Here is a 15,434-nt window from a genome sequence, read left to right as displayed (position 1 = left end):
AAAATAGCCTATTCTCTTTAAAAATGTCAGTGTCACAGAAACACACAGGATGACTGAGGAACCATTCCAGATTAAAGGAAGCAAGACAGACTTGACAAGCAATTAAATCATATGATCTGGGATTTTCTGTTACTGCAAAGTGCATTAACTGGAGCCAATGGCAAACTCAGAATAAAGTCAATAGATTAGATAATGGTATTGTATCAACGCTAATTTCCTGGTTTTAATCATTGTGCTGTGGCTATATAACAAAATACTCCTTGTTTTTAGAGAACATATTGAAGTGTTTAGGGGTAAAGAGACAGACATCATGTCTGCAACCGACTCCAACAATTCAGACAAAAATAATGTACATCTGCATATTTATCTGTATCTATCTATCTCTATATATGATGAATGATATGGCAAATATTGTAAAATGTTAGCATTTGAGGGCTCTATATGAAGTATACACAGAAATTCTTTGGACTTTCCTTGCAACCTTTCTGGAAATCTGAAATTATGTCAAAAGAAGAAAAATTAACGTATGTCTGACTTTGTCTCAGCGGTTAGGGATTCTCGGGTTTTCAAATAAAAATTCCGCAAGGAACTTTTCTACTTTCCTGACTGACACAGGCTGCACCTTTGACCGAGCGGGAAGTTGACACAGCAAACCTGCTTACCGGGGAACAGCGAGAAAATCCAATAATTCAGATTGTTTTAAGTCTGTGATATTTTTAAATGACTTAATGCAGTGGGTCTCTGAAGAATTCCGACAATTTTAATGGTAGAAGCTTGCAGTCCCACTGAGGAACGTGTTGCTACATAAATACTGAATGCTCGTGTCTTTCTGTCTGGGCTGAAACATATTAGCTTTGCTTAGTGGCTTATTGCTTTATTCACAAAATAAATTTCAGCCGTCTCTCCTCGCCATATTCCAAGCGTATCGTGAGCCTGTGCCTTATTAGATGTGGGGGCTCATATTCCAAAGGCATCTGTTACCATCTCAGGCTCAGCAATAATGAATTAAGCAGTTAAGTGTTTACCCCCTAAACAGAGTTCGCTGGGGAAATATTATTATGGGTGGTCCTTAATGAAAGATGGCAAACCAGGAAACTGACTTTTTCAGCAACTAGTCAGCCTTGGATTGAGGAGCTAAAGTCCTCAAATATTAAATGTTTTTGTGAAAAACTGTTTTCCACGTTCTTAGCACACTCTCCCTGCCACAAACACACACACACATACTCAGATCCACAGCAACTTAAGCAGGTGCCTGGTTGATTCTGATTCTCAAAGACCTACGCAACAAGATGGGCATTTTAAAATTACGATGGAAAAGAAGACAGCCTCCCCCCGACCCCCCACCCCGAGAAAGCCAAGAGCAGCTTGGGGCAGCCTATTCTGAAAGCAGAAGCGGACAGAGAGCTGGATCCTTGAGAAAATTCATAAACTGTGCAAGAATCCCAGGAAGATAATGGCAGGTCCTTAGCCACAAACATAATATGCGAAATCCCCAGCATCAAAGCTGAAACAAAAGAAAATGTCTTTCTGTAGCTCTGCGTTGCCCACCGCAGCTGCCAGGCAGGAAGAAAGACGCCTGGAGACTCCAAATTCAGCAGGAAGTATGAGAGATCCCCGGGAGAGGAGTGAGGCAGAGGGCAGGTCTGGCTGACACCGGCAGGGTGTGCTCCGGGAGGGCGGCTGGCCCGTGGTTAGGTCCCAGGTCCAGGAGCTGGAGTGACCGGCTACAAGGAGCAATCCAGCAGTTCCGTATGTGCAAAACACCTGGCACAATGCTGTCAACCACTGCTGTTATTAAGCTCTGACTGGCTGTGGGACGCTGTATAAATAAGTCATTAGCATAAATATAGTGCTTAGGAGCGAGACTCTGGAGCCCAACCGTCTAGAGGCGAATTTCACCTCTGCCACTCACAAGCTCTGTGACCCTGAGCAAGTTATTTTACCTCTCTGTGCCTCATTTTCTTCACGGGTCCGATGGTGCCGTTAATTGCACAAAGCGGTGAGGATGAGAGGAGTGAAGCTGCGTCAAGCACTACGCAAACGTGCTGTGTCCAGGAGCTGTCATTATCGTTGGCCTCACAGTGGACTGGACAGGGATCTGCGATCCTGTCCTGCAGATGGAAAGACTGACGACCTGCGAGAGGAAGCGGCTGGCTCAAGGTCACACGGCTGTGAAGGGGCAGAAGCAGGACCGACCCAGCTGGGTTCACTCGCATCAAGTCCAGGGGGCTTCGCACTTGAGCCTGCCCTGCCTCTCGCGGAGAGGAAGAACCAGAGGACAAGCAGGTGTCCAGAAGGCAAGGGCAGCACCTTGAGCACGTGCCAGCTCTCAGTGACCGGTCCAGCTGAAGAGGCACAACAGGTGAGGGCCAGGCTCCCTGGGCCTGATTCTCCTCCAGTGTCAGAGACTAATTATACACTGACAGCATATTCGTACTGTGCTGATGATTCTCCTTTGCTCCCCAACCCCATTCGCTCTCCCCCTGCTCCGTGGCCCAGGAAGCTGAGGACCTCTGTGGACTACATCTCCCAGGATCCCTTGCTCTCTGGCTTCCAGTTGGGTTTGGCCAATGGGAGGCCCTGGAAGGAGATAAGAAGGTGGGAGGAGAGAAAGTTTGGGGTATTTAAATATTCCTTGCCTCTCTCCCTGCTTCACTGCAATTCTGGCGGTGGTGGCTAGGTCCTTCTACAGCCACAGTCCCTGTCCAGCTGTCCTCCTACTCTTCCTGGGCCCCAGGAACTGCTCCTTCCTACTTCTCTTCAATCTGGGGTGGAAATGGCTTCCTCCTCTTGCTAGCATCTGGGTGCCTAAACATTCCCCTGCCACACCTCTGTACATAGTCTCACTTGAAAAATCCCAGCTGAGGGGCCGGCTCGGTGGTGCAGTGGTTAAGTGTGCATGTTCTGCTTCAGCGGCCTGGGGTTCACTCGTTCAGATCCCAGGTGCAGACATGGCACTGCTCATCAAGCCATGCTGTGGTAGGGGTCCCACATAGAAAGTAGAGGAAGATGGGCACGGATGTTAGCTCAGGGCCAGTCTTCCTCAGCAAAAAGAGGAGGATTGGCAGCAGTTAGCTCAGGGCTAATCTTCCTCAAAAAAAAAAAAAAAAATCCCAGCTGAGTGTACCTGCTGGGACCAATACACCCACCACAGAATATTATTCAAGTATTAAGAAAAATGAGGGCTATTCATATGTGGTGAGGTGAAGAGATGTCTAAGATATGTGGTAAAGTGAACTTAAGCAGGTTGTAGAACAGTATTAATAAATAATTCCATCTTTGCTTAAAATGTGGTAGTTAGGAAAAAGTTAAGGAAAACTATCAAATGGTCAACAGACATTAGTTCTGGACAAATGGGTTCAGAGGCCTCTGATAATTTCTCCATCATCTTGATTTATTTTATGAGCACAAATTACTTTTATCACCAGGCATCTTCCTTCGGTTGGGGTGGGAGAATCTGTTTTTTCCTGGGCCCCTGACTGACACACCTAGCACAGAGACCCACACCCATTCGCAATGTCTATGAAAGAAGATCTGACTCATAGAGATATTTCAAGTTCATGGGCTGGAAGAGGTCATATGGTGAAGATGTCATTTCTCTCCAAATTAACCCATAAATTTAAGACCATTCCAATCAAACTCTCAATCAGGCTTTTCATAGAACTTCAGGTCCATCTTAAAATTCTCATGGAGTTGCAAGGGCCAGGAATAGCTGGGGCAGGTGTGAAGAATAATAAGGTGGGGGAACTTCTCCTAGTATATATCAAGACTTACTACAGAGCTATAATAATAAAGATAGGGAGGCAGAAGGACAGACAAACAGACCCAGGGGACAAAATCAGAGCAACAGAAACAGATTCACACAAATATAAAATGGACTCATGCAAACAGGTGACGGAGATGGCTTTATAAACTGGTGGGGAAAGGACAGACTTCACTTTCAGTCTGTTGCTGGGCCAGCTGGCCAGCCATACGGGAAAAAATAGGACCAGATCCCTACCTCACGCCATACACAAAGACTGACTCCAAGAGAGGTGCCTGCACACTGTGCATTTAAAGAAAGAGACTCAACTTGTCTCCTTTTTTCCAACAGCACAGAGCATTTGAACTAAAAATACATATCCTTATTAAGCCTGCTTTACTACGCCATGTCTGTTTTTTTTTTTTTTCAAAAGCATCCTCATAGCCCTGGCCGTGTAATAGCCCAGGGTCCCTTTCAGAGCTGGAGCTACAGCCAGAACCAGGACTGAATTTTCTTTGTGCGTCCCTGGAACGAAACGCCACTTGGCACTTGGCAGCTTCCAGGATATTTGGAAACATTAGCTAATTCGAGTTTCTAGGACTCTGCTCCCACTGGCACAGGCTCTTCTTCAGGCGCACAGTTTCGCTGAGCCCCTGAAAAGCTGGCCCCAGGGCAGGAACCCACCTTCCAATTCTGCATCCCTAATTTAGCAGCTGAGTGTGCAAACCACACAGTGACCGAAGTCCTCCGAAACCACCACCGCGGAGTGGAGGGCACCGCTGGGCTCTCCATCCCTTCTGGTCCCACACTTCTGGGCCGAGTGGCCCCACTTGGCTTCATGCCCACTCGGGCGCCCATTCCTCCACGGGCTCCCACGACTCTGAGCTCCCAAGGCCAGCCATTCGCCCTCAGGTGCCCTGAGAAGAACTGAGCAGCCCCCACAAACACCCCCATCTGCCCACCCACCCAAAGAAAGCTCCAGGAACTGGACCCCTAGAGCCTGGATGAAGAGTGTAGACAGTCACTGCAGGTTTTCTTAAGGGGCAGGGCACAGAGCGCTTCATGCCTTAAGATCCTCTTCTTTCCCCAAAGCTGCCGCTCCAGTCTCTATTTTAACGTCTCTCCCCCGGAAATGCTCCTCATCTCCTCTCGCTTGCTGCTGGCTCTGGGTCTGTCCTCTCCGACCCTTCCCCCTCTCCCTCCGTTTCCACCCTCTCTCATTTCTCCTTCTTCTGCAAATCTGAGCTTCTCACATTTCATCTCGTCAGCAAGACCCAGCCCGGTAGCCAAACAAAAAAAGAAAGAAAGAATTCTTTTCCTCCTTTGGTAAGATGGGGCGATGTGAACGCTTTAGCTTCTCTTTTTGTCCTTGTCCTATCAACACACTGTCACTGTCATTGTCGTAAGGGTGTCTCCTGCACCCGGGGGACCTCACCAACGTTCTCCTCACATCTCACCTCTACCGTGGCTGCGTCCATTTCACAGCAGAGCAAACTGAGGCTCAGAGATGGAACGGCTCGCCAAGCGCCCTCGACAGGACGGTGGCTGGGCAGGCTCGGGAACTGGGTGTGGCACCTGTGTCCTTTGGTGGCCTTGCTGGAAAAGCCTTGACCCCAGCTTTAGCTTTTCCCACTGCCCATGCTCAGGGCAGGGGGGAGGGAATGTAGAAGCTTCTAGAAGATGCCATTCAGACAAATCAGAGCCAAGGGGGTGTGTCTGCAGCCCCAGCGGCCAGTCCCTGAGTTACCACTCTCTCAGCCTCCTCGGAGCTTCTGATTTCTCAGCTCTTGGCTTCCAGGAACCAAAAGATGCTCCACTTGTCCCCACAGGGCAGGAAAAGGATGATAATGCTGCCATTTATGGTCTGCTTTCCACAGGCTGGGCTCGCTCTGCCCATTATCTAATTTCCTCCTTGTGACAGCACTTGGAGGCAGTATTGCCATTTCCTCCCTTTAATAGCGGAGGAAATGGGGGCTCAGAGAGGGCAAGTGACTTGCCCAAGGTCACGCAGCCAGGAAGCAACAGAGCTGGGGGTCAAATCCTGTTCTTTGATGCCAGGGCGCAAGTTCTTAACCCTTAAGGCCTCTTACTCCTCCACGGGGCTCCAAATTCCCTGCCCAGCGGCAGGGTAGAGGGCTGGGGAGCAGCTGGAACCGGGAGCCCATGGCCCCTCGCACCCACAATCTCCAGCCACACTCTCCAGAGCTCTGAGGGTCCAGGACAAAGGTTCTAGAAGCTCTCCTTCGAAGGTTGAATCCCCATCTCTCTAACCCCAGAAACCTCTGTGGACTGAAGGACTCAGCATCCGGGGGTCAAAGTTCCCCCAGTCAAACGCTCCCGACCCCAAAAACAGTTCTGGCCTCCCTGCCTCTCTCCTCTTGCTCCAAATCCTCGGGGTCCACCAGGACCCTGACTCCACACAGCATGGGAAAGAGACTCTAAGATGAGCCTCAGGCCCACACGCCAGGGCCCAACCTGCCAGCCACGGGCCACGCCCCCTCTTGCACACCCACATACTTATTTGCACACACATGCACACGCATATACACACCTGCAAGCACTGATGTTTGCCTACACCCCTCTGCGCACACTCACACGTGTATTCATTTGCACACGCACATACACACATGCACACACGCCTGCATGCCAGTGCACACATCCACTCATGCACATTGGCACACAAGCCAGAAGCAGATTCTCTGGGACACGCCTGTGTGCTCACACCCAGGTCTGCACAGCTCATGTGTGTACACAAGTAAGCACCCCGTGCAGATGCAAACGGGGCGTGCCCAGCGTACCTTCCCAGGGAGGGGCAGCGAGGCCTCGCCGGGGACCCGCAGGAGCCCGGCCTTTGGCGAAAGCCCCACCTGGTGGACGTCTGATGTATACGCCAGCCCCACCTCCACACCCGCTGGCCTGCGCCAGAGGGAGGCCCGGGGCAGCCCCCAGGCTGGCTGGAGGGAAGGGAGCGAGCCCAAAGCTAGACCTGGCGACACTAGAGACCCCCCCCTCTCCTCCTGTCCCCTTCCCTGACCAGCAATTTCCTTGGCCAGAGGCAGGAAAAGCACAGTGGGTCCAGAGGCAGGGGCTTCAATCTCTGTGCTGCCGCTTGCTGGCTTCTCTCCCAAGCCTCGGTGTGCTGAGCCGGAAAAGGGGGGTACAAGTCTCCAACAGGTGTTCGGGAGCAGCAAATGACCTCGTGGACACAAAATCAATTGCTGTGGCTCTCAGGGTCACATGGCCTAGAGCAAGTCTGAAGTCAGACCCCGTTCAAACAGAGAGACACCTGCTGGCTCTCCCCTCCCCGGGTGTGTCCTCGGGCAGGTCATCCCCCCTGAACCCGTCTCGTCTCATCCACTGCACAGAGGGGTCCAGCCCCAGCAGGGCGGCAGGGAGAAGCAACGACCGTGTGGAGCGAATTCACTTACTCTCCAGCTCCATCTCTCAGACAAACACAGGAAGGGTTTAGGGGCGACAGGAGCCGGGCTGGAGTCTGAGGCACCCCGGTTCACATTCTGACTCAAATCCTGGCTCTGCCACTTTTTAGACATGACCTTGGGCAAGTCACTCCACCTCTACGAGCCTCAGTTTCCCCATCTGTAGAGCGGGGAGCTCTGAGTGCTGTGGTGAGAATTAGCTGAGACAATGCACGTGGACAGCCTGGCATCAGTAGGCGCCCCATGAATGCAATTATCAGCGCTGATGCTGGGGGCGACCAGGGATACTGGGGGGATGGGGCAATCATGACCCTCAGGAGTCCGGTACAATAGTCATCTATTTCATTATAATTTAATCGTATGTGCCAGGAAGGGCTCTAAGCACGAGGAATTAACTCATTTAACGTCACAACGACCCCCTGAAGCAGGCGCTAATATTATTCCCATCTTACAGATGAGGACACTGAGGCACAGAGATAACGTAACCTGCCCAGAGTCACGGAGCCAGAGAGAGGATTAAAGTTCGGGGACCCTCTCGTCTCCCCCATTCCCTCCTGCTACTTTGCTGCCCTATCTCCCCCACCTCCAGGCCTCTCCTGAGTCCGGAAACTTCCCCAGGGGCCGAAGGCTGGTCACAGACGCCAAGTCCCGCCCCTCCTACTCTTCCTCCCCATCCCCAGGGGGGCAAACGGCTGCATACGCATCGTGTGCACCCGGGAGGGCGACGGGATTAAGATAATCTCAGGCAGGCAACAAATGTGGTGGAAATAAAGCTAATTAAAGAGCGTCTGCTAATCACGGGCGCCTGTGTCCGAACCCCGCAGGCGCTGGAGGCTGCTAAGGGCCTGGAGTCGGAGGGACCCGGCTGGCGAGGCCGCGCCCCGCCGCCCGAGCGTCGCCGCAGAGCCGAGGGACAGATGGCGGCCCAGGCGAGAGGCGAACGCGAAAGAGACATTAGGCACAGGACATTGTGCCTCCGCGTGGTATTTGAAAGTCAGTCACGGAACGGCCGCCGAGGACTCCAGCCACAGAGGAGCGGAGTTTCGGTGCTACCGGCTCTGGGCAGGACCCTTGCCTCGGCCGGTCAACAGCTACTGGGTTTGAATCCGGAAGCTGCGGCTGCCTGGCTGTGTGGCCTAGATCCCAGTGCTTAACCTCTCTGGACGTCAGCATCCTCCTCTAGAAAGTGGGAAGAATTATATCTACCTGTGGCTGACGGCGTCCTGGGCCCCAATTCTTCACCCTTCCCTGTAGCCACGCCCAATGCCACGTGACTTTGCAGGACTGTCCCACCGTGGGCGGGGCCTACGGCCACGTGACCCGCTTTGGCCAAAGGAACCAGGCTGGAGGTTGGGCGCCGGTTCTGAGCCTGCGTCTCAGGAGGTGCTGTGTCTTCCCGCCGGGCCTTCGCCTGGAAGGGACGCGCTGGGGCCCGGCCCAGGAGGAGCTGGCCGCCGGCGGAGCAGGGAGGAGCCCGGCTCCTGGAGCGCACGTGAGGACAGCCTGCGCCCCCTGGGAGCACCTGCCGAGGGCCGTGCGGCTCCGCACACGTCTCCGGCCCAGCCGCGGTGCGCGGGGCCCGTGTGTCACCGCAGCCAGCGGACCTGCACCCGTGCCTGAGCCGCTCACGGGGTTTCAGCAACCTTGGTGCCCCCACGGTCACCCACCCCGACGCCACGGGGCTCTCTGCTCTCAGCCTGCTGTGACCCTCTGACCCCAGACTGTGAGCACCCTGAAGTCAGACCGAGGCGCCACGGAGGCCCCCTTGGCCATCCGCCTGCCAGGGGGACCCACTTCAGCCCATAAGTGGGGTTCCCTGGCCTCTCGCTAGCCTTCCTGGTGGCCTCCACCACCGGTCCTGGGTGCCAGGGTCCCAGCCGCTCTTATGCCCCAGCCAGCCAGAGTCGCGATGCCTTCGGCCTTGACAAGTCACCCAGCACCTTCCAGGGCTCGTTTTTCCGTAAAACGGGGGTGCTGCTCCCTGCTTGGCTCAGGAGTGGCGGCATGAAGACCCCAACCGTTCAGGGTACGGGTCCTGCAGACACGGGAGCTGTCACGAGGCCCCGTTCAGTGCTCACTCAAGGGCCATCACTGAGAGCAACAGGGCAGAACCCCATGTCCTTCACCTCAGCCGCCCCCACCCTCCTGGTTTCTCCTCCTTGTGAAGGCCTTGAATGTCAGCTTCTTCGCCCGTTGGTGCTTCATAAGACAGAAGGACTGAAATGTCCCAAGACGCTTGCAGCTTGGGGCAGAGGGAGCCGGGAGGGGCTGGAGCAGGAGGAAGCTTTAGAGAGCAAGAGCCAAATGCACATCAATCCCAGGATAGATGAGAGTTCCCCAAGATTTCTCAGAAATCTCCTCCCCCGTGACCCTGCCCCATTCCTTCCTCCTTCTCCTTCTTTTTCTACCTATTCTTCTGGCTTCTTCTCCTCCCATTGCCCCTGCTGGTGATTGGCCTAGGAGTGGACATGTGACTAAGTTCTAGCCAATGAGATGTGAGGGGAGACCTGCTGAAGTCTTCTGTGGATGTTTCTGTGCCTAGATGTGATACCTGGTGCAGGGGCAGCCATTTTGGGGCCATGAAGAGAAGCAGGCTGAGGGTAAAGGCCACACAGATGATGGCAGGGTAGAGTGTTGATGTTACCTAGCCACTGATCACACCAAACTCAGAGTCACCGACCTCTGCACTTCTTGTATAAGATCATCTATCATACTGACCCAGCCCTGGTGGACTATGGTTAAGGTCCAGGGCTCTCACCCCAGGCTGGGTTCACACCACCCGTCTGTTAGTTGTCACACTGTGGTGGTAGCTCACACAGAGAACTAAACTAACAACTAGGATGCACAACCATGCACTGAAGCTTTTTTTAAAAAAAGATAATCTATTATAATTGTAACCAGTTTGAGTTGGAATTATCTGTTACTTATAGCCAAAGGGTATTATTTGGGATGTATAAAAGTATAAATCGGAGAGAAAAGGTGGGAAGATGTGGGAAGCCTCAAGTTATAAAACCTCATCTAAGCAAGGTCGGATTTCAAGGACTTTAAGACCACACAGGGGGCACTCTGGGCAGGCGGGGCAGTGAGGGAGCCGGTCCGCGCCAGACCAGTAAAGATGCTTTCACGAAGGAGGCTGGAGAACTTCCTCAAACGTCCCTAAAAACGTCCCGGTTCCATTTCTGTGTTCTCGGCGAGGGCCAGTGATCCCGCCAGGGCCCGGGAGCCCGGCTGTTCCTCCCGGGGAAGCGAGCCCGAGGCGCACAGCCCGAGCCGCGTTCTGGGCTCGTCTGGCCTTCAACGTGCGATTCTGAGAGTTGGAAGCGAGAAGACAGAACTCAGAATGGCACGCGGGTGTGAAGCCGGCTGCCGTGCCAGCTATTTGCCTGTATTTAAAACACATATGGGTGATATTTTTAAATATCTTCGCTGTGTGATTGAAAAACATTGCAGTTGCTACTTCGTGGACGTGGGCTCTTATGCAAACCCGGGGACGGCACGGTGAGTGTCTGCTGTGTCTCCGTGGGCTCTGCCGGGAGAATGGAGGACAGAGCGCTCGGGTGACCCGCGACACTGAACACGGCCCGGGGCTGCAGGCAGAGCTCCCGGGTTTCTGTGCGATCCGCCCCTCCCTGATCTTCCTCCCAGGTCCTTGGGTCGGGGGGCTCCCTCAGCTCTGGGGGTGGGCATGTGACCCAGGCCTGGCCAGTCAGAGCATCCCAACCCCCTGGCCCCAGTGATTGTCTGAGGGGCCGACTCAAGTCCCAACGCCAACCACGGAGACTCGACCTGGGACTTCCAGGAACTGTTGGCCGTGAATCGCTTCCTTCCTGCTCATGTTGGGAGGCTGGGCGAGGCAACCCTGGACCTTTCCAGACGGCCTTTGTCACCGCTTGGGGGGAGCCTGCTGGGAATGAAGCCAGAGAGGGAGAAAAGAGGGCCTCAGAGAGGGAGAGAATCCTGGATCCAGCCATGCCTGAAATCTACCCCTGGACTCTTTGTTTCTCACTTAAAAAAAATTGTGGTAAAATAAATTTAACGTAAAATGCCATTTTAACCATTTCTAAATGTACCATTCAGTGGCGTTAATTACATTCACAACATTGTGCACCCATCGTCACTATTTATTTCCAAAAATTCTCATCAATCCAAACAGAAACTCTGTACCCGTTAAGGAGGAACTCCTCATCTTACTCCAAGACTTGTAATTTTTTTTAAAATATAATATACTTACAGTAAAACTCACCCTTTTTGCTGTGTGGTTCTGTGAGTTCTGACAAACAGATCCAGTACCGCAATCAAGACCCAGAACAGCTCTGTCCTCAGCCCCCTGACCCCTCACCCTCCTGCGTCTGCGCCCCCATCCCCCAACCCCTGGCAATGACTGACCTGCTTTCTGTTTGTAAAGTTTCGTCTTTCTGGGATGTCACGGAACAAAGTCACGCCGCACGTGGCCGTCCGAGTCGGGCTCCTCACTCAGCACCGCGTCCCTGCGGTCCATCAGTGCTGGCGGCATGTCAGCAGTTTGCTCCTTCTCGTTGCTGAGTAATAACGACGCCGGCAGGGCTGTGCCACAGTCCATCCGCCCACAGTTGAGGGGCACTCGTCTCCGCCTGCTCTGTGACCTTGCTGGAGTCCGTAGTCCCTTGTTCTTTTCTTGAGCTGCCTGAGGTAGGTTTCTGTCCCCTGCACCCAAAATAAACTTGACAACATATCAGAGAAAGCCGCTTCCCTCTCAAGATTATTTCTTTCTTCTCTAAAATGGGAGCGTGTTACTCAAGATGGTTTTGACTGTAAGTAACAGAAATCTTGATGTGAAATTGGAGCCCTGAGGGGGAGCGGGTCCCAAGGAGGGCGATTTGTGGTTCAAGTCCGGACGCGGACGCTCTGCATCCTCAGGGCAAAGCCAGGCGGTGGCAGGGCTCCACGAGGACGAGCTCCCAGGCACTTTTCTGGGAGGTCTCGGGAGCTTCTCCAGAAGCCCCACCCAGCGGTCTCCTCGCGCCCACTGCCCAGAGTGGGTCACAGGCCCATAGCTGACTCAGGAGCTGAGCAGGGGCGGGACCACCCTGACCGGGGAGTGGACTCAGCTTCCCCAGAGGCAAGGGCTTGGTGACGAGGGGGCTGGGAGCCTGAACCAGTGGGAGGAGGAAGACAGAAAAGGATGCTGGGCGGCTGGGACAGGGTCCACGACGGAAGATAGTGACAGCTGCTCGCTGCCCCTTGGGTGGTCGTGGGGGTCGAGAGAGGTCCCAGTTCTTGATTAATCATCTGTGAAGATTTGGACACTCTGTAATTCTCTTCAACATGCACGGGAGTGTGGTGCCGATCCTCCCAAACCTGAGAGGGTCAGATGAGATGGGCACAGCGAGAAACACGGATGGGGTTCTATCCACGCACGCGAATTAGTCACATGCTGCTCATTGCAACAGACAGAAACATAACGCAAACGGGTTTAAGTCAAAAATAGCTTATTAGCTTATTTAACTGGAAAGTTTAATGATGCTATGGGCTTCAGGCATGGCTGAATCAAGAGCCTGTGAGGTTGAATTTTAGACATTATCATTCTCCTCCTCGGGGCTCTGACTTCTTCTGTGTTGGCTTCATTCTCAGACAGTCTCCTCCCCTCAGGTGGCAAAGATGGCTGCCAGCAACCTAGACATCGTCTCTCCCAGCATAACATCCTCAGGGAAAAAAGAGAGCCTTTTCACGAGTTTCGGTCAGAAATCCTGGGGGAAACTCTTGTTGGTCCAGGTAAGATCGTATGCCTATGAACGAGCCAGGCACCCCGCCTCTGCTAGACCAGGCCCAGGTTGCACGCCCGATTCTACAGCTGGGGCCGGGCGGTGATGGAGGGGGTAAAGCAACAAGGGCATAAATGGCCAAAAGAAAACCAAGAGGCTGCTTGCATAAGAAAGGGAAGTGGTATGCTGGTGAGTGCGGCACTGTTTCCCACAGTCTTCATTTTACTGAGAGAGAAACTTACGCCCAGAGAGGGCAAGACACTTGTCCAAGGTGTCACAGCAGTAGATCTAAGCCCTGAACTCCAGCTCCTGAGCTCTGAGCCATTGCACCGCCCGCCAGCGAGGGCCAGGAAGGTGGGCAGGTGGGCCCGTGGTTCCTGTAACACCCGCTCGACAGTCCTCTTCAGTCCTCGTCCCACTTACCCAAAGGTTCTCACCCTGAGGGTTGGTCTCCTTTGCAGCTGAGGCACAAACTCTGAGGGGATTGCCATGGACTGAATTGTGGTCCCCCGCCCCCACATCCTATGGGGAAGCGATAACTCTTAATGTGATGGGTTTGGAATGGGGCCTGCGGGAGACGGTTAGGTTCAGGTGGGGTCCTGAGGGTGGGGCCCCCACGATGGGCTCAACGCTCTGATGAGAAGAGACACCAGGTCACTCTCTCCCCAAACCAGGAAGAAGCCAGATCCGACCGTGCCGGCCCCTGAGCCCGGGCTTCCAGCCACCGGAACTGACGAAGCAGGTGCCACGGTCCGAGCCCCCGTCTGTGGTGTTGCGGCAGCCGAGCCAACTGAGACCAGGTGACTTCAGAGCAACAGGCACTGGCCCGGCACCTGCTGAGCACCAGGCCCTGTGCGGCGCACGAAGGTCCATTAGCTGCGTCTCAGTCCACGGAGAGTTTGGAAGCGAGAAGCAATATTGATAGATTAATGATGAATCTGTTCTATCTTTTCTGTAAACTTTGAGATCAGTTTTATTTAAGAAAAGAAATTTCCAGCTCAAGCAGGACCTCCTTGCCCTCTCTTCCTTTCTCCATCTGTCTCCGGAGACAGAACAGCACGTAGACCATGGAACTTCGCGTCCATCTCTCCATCCTGACTTCCGTGCATACTAAGAAGAAAAATGACTGCTATAAAGAGAGATGGCAGATGCTCGTGAGCGCCACGTGCTCAGAGCTTTCCACGTACAGCCTCACTTAACCCTCGAGCCAGTCCTTGAGGCAGCCGTTATTAACCCCATTTTCCAAATGAGGAAGCTGAGAGGCTCAGAGAGGCAAAGTGACTTGCCCAAGACCACACAGCTGGGAAATGGAGATGGATTCGAACCCAGGTCTCTCTGATGTTAATGTCCGAGCTCTTAGCTCTCATCGACTCCCCTTGGCGCGTCAGCGCTATAGATGAATTCACAAGATGGGCAGTCATCCACGCTGAGACATCATGATGGTCTCGATTTCTCCGGATGCGGACGGGCGCCCCGGAGGAAGCTGGCTGGATGCAATGGACGCACCAGAACTGTTACTGACTCTCAAGGAGATAATGACAGTACTTTTGCTCTTCATGCGCAAGCTTTCCTGGGCCCATCACTCTCCACGTTTTAACTCTTTTCCTCTCACAGTCCAACGAGGTAAGTCCGAGTGTCACCCTGTTTCCGGATGAGAAAACCGAGGCGCAGCCGCAGGAGAGGCAGCAAAATTAGGGAATCTCGCCGCTGTGAGTCTTGGAGGAAGGAGTCAGTGCCCCCAAACCCTGGAGGTCCCAGAATCTTCTGAGTGTATATTCCAAGAGAACAGAGCAAGACGGACATTTAGAAGAAAGTTGTCCTCTCGTAGAAGGAGGAGCGTGGTCGGCACCTGAGCTCCCCAGCCCCAGTGTCTGTGGTTGGATCTGGGAACCCTGGAAGTTTCCCCAGAACAGCCTCAGAGCTGACGGAGGAGGGGGCGCCAGCTCTGAGGGACCTCACAGGAAAAGCGACAGGAGCGGCCCTGCGCCCCGTGGGAGCTGCAGATGGGTCCTCGGCCAGCGGGGACACGGAGCCACACGTGCTCCAGCTGTTCTGCCATCTCAACATGCGTGACGGAAAAACCTGTGTAAAAACACAATAAAATAGGTCTGTGAATTCAGCCTTAAAAAATCGTGTGCATCTGGGTTTTGTCCCAAAGGGAAAAAAATCCCATGCCTGGTTTGGTGGAGCTGGGTGAGAGGAGTGGTTGAACAGTCCTTTATTATTCGATTTTGCACTTTTCACAAAGATAATACATCTTCCGTATTAAAAACTCAAGTAATATATTGATAGTGTCTCAGTTAGAAATGCTCCTGGCTACAAATAACAGTAAACTCGACCAATGCCGGTTTAAAAGACTAGAGTGTTTACTGTAAGTTAGCAGGAGGCCTGAAGATGGGAGGTTCTGGGCTCGGTTTAGGGACTCAGCGACATCAACAAGAACTCAGACTCCTTTGCTGTTTCGACCCTGCTCTTCTAGTGTGTGGTGCTGTCTCCCCTCATGGTCACAAGATG

This window comes from Equus asinus, chromosome 8 (genome assembly GCF_041296235.1).
Source record: "Equus asinus isolate D_3611 breed Donkey chromosome 8, EquAss-T2T_v2, whole genome shotgun sequence".
NCBI classification, from domain to species: domain Eukaryota; kingdom Metazoa; phylum Chordata; class Mammalia; order Perissodactyla; family Equidae; genus Equus; species Equus asinus.
The sequence above is the reverse complement of the archived record's forward strand: the minus strand, read 5'-3'. Positions refer to the sequence as shown.